The sequence below is a fragment of the Perca flavescens genome, chromosome 9, assembly GCF_004354835.1.
Source record: "Perca flavescens isolate YP-PL-M2 chromosome 9, PFLA_1.0, whole genome shotgun sequence".
NCBI lineage: Eukaryota > Metazoa > Chordata > Actinopteri > Perciformes > Percidae > Perca > Perca flavescens.
The window spans coordinates 36041582-36046581 of record NC_041339.1 but is presented as its reverse complement, the minus strand read 5'-3'; positions in this window follow the sequence as shown (position 1 = coordinate 36046581).

The window sequence follows — 5000 nt, the reverse complement described above, 5'->3', positions numbered from 1 at the left end:
AGAGAGAGAGGGAGGAGAGGAATGAGGAGAGAGAGAGGGAGGAGAGAGAGAGAGAGAGAGAGAGAGGAGAGGGAGGAGAGGAATGAGGAGAGAGAGGGAGGAGAGAGAGAGGGAGGGAGAGAGAGAGAGAGAGGGAGGAGAGAGGGAGGAGAGAGAGGAGAGAGAGAGGGAGGAGAGAGAGAGAGAGAGAGGGAGGGAGGAGAGAGGGAGGAGAGAGGGAGAGAGAGGGGGAGAGAGAGGAGAGAGAGAGAGGAGAGAGAGAGGAAGCCACACCGTTTTTCCACCTCAGCTGTGTGTGCAAGAGATGTTTTTTAGATCTCGTCTGCTCCTTGTTGATCTTTCACAGTCAGTCTTTTTGTAGGTGTTTTTGAAAATGCATTCATAAAATAAAAGGATTAACCTTAAGACGATGGCAGACCTCATTATTTGCACCAGCAAGCGAAGGAAATGGTTTCAAATTCCCTTCCAGTGGCATTTTTTGTGGTCAGATTGCCACTACAGCGGGTTTTAAACTGCAGGGCTGAGGAGGAAAGTGCGCTGCCATTTTATTACCACGAGTTTACAGACACATCTCTGCTGATTGGGCATCATCTGGTGAAATATGTCCAGACATGTTTCACTCTGAAAACTCTTCCTGTTTCTGCAAAAAACAAATCTAGAACATACTAAAATCTTTCTTTGCCAATAAATGGGAGACACTACAGTCGAAAAAATCATAACATGCCTCCTTTCAGACTAGGGGAAATAAAACCTATTTTTTGTCTGTAAATTTTTCATTTGCATATTTATAAACTTAACATTTCAGAAAACTTGTAATACAAACATATATTGTCTTATTATCAGTAATAAATTGGGGAAGTTTCATGCAGTTTAAATATTTTTGTGTCCTTCCTCACCAAACCCACCAGACTCCATGTAAATAATCAGGACTTTTAGCGTGTATAGAGCCAGCATATCTCCACCAGACTCCATGTAAATAATCAGGACTTTTAGTGTGTATAGAGCCAGCATATCTCCACCAGACTCCATGTAAATAATCAGGACTTTTAGCGTGTATAGAGCCAGCATATCTCCACCAGACTCCATGTAAATAATCAGGACTTTTAGCGTGTATAGAGCCAGCATATCTCCACCAGACTCCATGTAAATAATCAGGACTTTTAGCGTGTATAGAGCCAGCATATCTCCACCAGACTCCATGTAAATAATCAGGACTTTTAGCGTGTATAGAGCAAGCATATCTCCACCATTCTCCATGTAAATAATCAGGACTTTTAGCGTGTATAATCAATCAATCAAAACTTTTATTACAGACTCAAGGTCCAAATCACCCACAACAATACATAAATACATATCAATAAACGCACATGCATACACACCTACCTACACATTTAATAAATATAAAAACAAACAAATTTAAAAAGAAAATTATTGTTCTACCAGGAGACAATTATACCAATGTTTCCACATACGGGATTGGTAGCGTGTAGTGCTTAGACGTATGTCAGTTAAGCCCATTATTATTTCATTTTGTGACCCATCAAGCTGACACATGAATTTAAACATTAGGTTTCTTAAAACAGCATGAAAGGTATTCACTCTTGCAACCACAAACATCTCATTTGCACTACACCATCTTGGTTTTGTGAGTAATATTCTCATTGCGTCATTATATGCTACTTTCAATTTTGAAAGACTTGCCTTTTTATAGTTTGACCACAAGTGTGCAGTATACAACGGTGTGCAATATGCTTTGAACAGAGATATCTTTACACCAGCCGTACATGCCCTAAATTTACATAAGAGACTATTGGCTTGTGCATACATCATGCGACATTGCCTGTAAATATCTTCATCATCTGTCATTTTATCCGTGATAAAATAACCAAGTTATTTCACCCTCTCACAGACACTAAGCGTATTATTAGCCAATTTAAAATCAGGGAAATTCAAACCTTTATCATCTTTAGTTCTACTGATCATGACAACACTCTTTTTGGCGTTATCTTTAATATCATGTTCCACACCATATACCGAAACAGATTGTAAGAAGCTGATGTAATCCACCACTACTTGGGCTAAAAATCACATATAGAGCCAGCATATCTCCACCAGTCTCCATGTAAAAAATCTGGACTTTTAGCGTGTATAGAGCCAGCATATCTCCACCAGACTCCATGTAAATAATCAGGACTTTTAGCGTGTATAGAGCCAGCATATCTCCACCAGACTCCATGTAAATAATCAGGACTTTTAGCGTGTATAGAGCCAGCATATCTCCACATGTAAATGGGTGAATTAAGGGTTTATTTCAATCAAACCAGAGTGGTGATTGTTGGAACAGTGGACCAATAACCAAGACGGTTTTTGATAGTTTTATTTAGTTTCTGTCCACTTTGAATGAAGTGTGTTTTACAATGATAAAAGTCCTAAATATTTACATGGAGTCTGGTGGAGATATGCTGGCTCTATACAATTAGTTTGTTGTTCCCATCCGTCACTTAGACACCGAAACATAACAAAATAGGCTCCAGGTTGAAAAAACAACAACGTAGTAACCCTTTAAACCACAGCAGATCTTTGCACACTTCTGGCATTTGCATCATGTTTGTGCACATTTCTTGCAGATCACTGGAATATTTTACAAGTTTGAATATAACATTGCACTAACGTCTCACTCTTCTCTGTGCTTCTCTTCCTCTCTTTAGACCTGGGAGGAAGCTGTCTGCAGCGGTGAGTGTTGCACAAAGTTGCGAAATGAACCAGATTAATAATGCCTTCCTATATCTGCCCACACATTACCGCGCAAGACTTGTGCTGTTCACGATGTGGGAGGTTTGGAAAGACTAAAATAACCATTAGCATAGTACTTTTGGGGTCAGCCCTATGTATGCAACAGACAAAAAGTGGTTTGGTGGGTGGGGGGGGAGATTGGAAGGTAAATTTGCCAAAAAATGAAAAAGATATCTTGGGGAATTAATGGACGACACTTTATTTGAACAAGAGGAGCAAAATTGACAGTGACAATATTCTTTATTTAGAATATTTTCTAAGATTTTTCTTAAAATTAGGATTAGGGATAATAGGTTGGGTGTAAATGGCTGCCAAATTGGGAGAAAGTGGGATGAAATCTGATACAAATTTATGATAAAGGAAATGTGGGAACATAGGGCCTAATAAACCAAAAAAACAGTCAGAGGGTCAGCTCCCATTCCCTTTAAAAGCCAGGCGCGTTTGGACCTTGGAGCATTGCTGTTATGATGGAGGATTTGTACCTTGACTTTCAAATTGAATTTTTCATCTCTTCTGTTTTTCTAGTCAACTGCAGCGCTGTCATGGATCTCAAGCACCGTGCCCCAACCACTGGTGAGTCTCCACATGTTTCCTCAACTAATTCACTGCAGTTTGTGGTTTTAGATCATCACCTAAAGTGTGCTTAATACACTTACTCATCCGTTGGCTGCAATTCAAAAGTACGACCGAGCCACAGCTCAACCACAGCAGCACGCCTCGTATACTAAGTTTAAACACTTAGTATACCAGGAAAAGGAAAGGCCTCCTACACACTGACTGCGTGGCGTTTTCTATGTCTTTGCACACCAGAAATGTGTCTGCTGCTGCTGCTGCTGCTGCTGCTAGCCTTGTCTGGACACATGTATGTTTCCCATTGATAAATATACACTGATCTGATTACAGCAAAGACAACGTCAGCAGTATCGACGGCAAAATAGGCTCCAGAATATTTCCATCTGTATTGACAGGTGCAATATTCGAAAATTGATAATTATTATTATTATTTTTTTATTACATTCATATATCTGCATTTATGTCAAAACCTCGAGACTTTCAAACATCAACATGTCATTTATTAATATGTATTGGTGTCTAAATGACATATAAACATCTTTTCCTATTCTATTTTGCCTAGAAATGCTTCCAACACGCTTGCGTGTCGCGTGAAAAATAGGCGTCGGTCGTATTTCTAGCACGCACACTTTTTGTCTGAGACGTGCGTGTCATGCAGGCAGTGTGCTCGCTCTAACCTGTTGACATGGGAGCCGAAATAAAACCGGACACGCCACGCAGCCAGTGTGCAGGAGGCCTAACATCTCTGTCTCCTGGACATCACATTTAGACAGTACTTGTTTTCTGAATGACTTAATGTCCCGTTTGAAATGAATGTCTTGATGTTGGATTTGTGAGGACTATGGTTAACTGCTCCTCAGATCTCTGCAGGGTAAATCCAGACAGCTAGCTAGACTATCTGTCCAATCTGAGTTTTCTGTTGCACAACTAAACAACAAACTACTTTTGAACGTACAAAACAAGTTCCCCCTGCCCCTGAGCACACCTACATAATAAGCTGTTTTTAAATTTAAAATGTTCAATGCCTTATGAATTTGCGACTGAGCCCAACACAAGCATCATTTCTAAATATCTGTCCGAATCCATCCTCTAATACACACACGAGAACCACTAAGCTATACGTGAAATTCCCTGAATATTAGTGCAGATTCCCTCTTGTTAAGACATTAAGAATGAAATTGCACAAAATGATAAATCGCCTCATTAAACCTCTCCCTGTGTCAAACCCCCTCCGAATACCACCCCTGTAATTCGAACATCACACAGCTTTAATAAGGAGCAGGAAAAAAGCAGCTACATTTAGATTACATAAGCTTTCAACTGAAGTTTCCTACAGTATATTTCTTTGAGATTACATAAGCTTTTAACTGAAGTTTCCTACAGTATATTTCTTTGAGATTACATAAGCTTTTAACTGAAGTTTCCTACTGTATATTTCTTTGAGATTACATAAGCTTTTAACTGAAGTTTCCTACAGTATATTTCTTTGAGATTTCATAAGCTTTTAACTGAAGTTTCTACAGTATATTTCTTTGAGATTACATAAGCTTTTAACTCAAGTTTCCTACAGTATATTTCTTTGAGCATGTTGACTTCTCCTTTTTCGAGCCTGAAACTCTAAAATAGTTACCAGA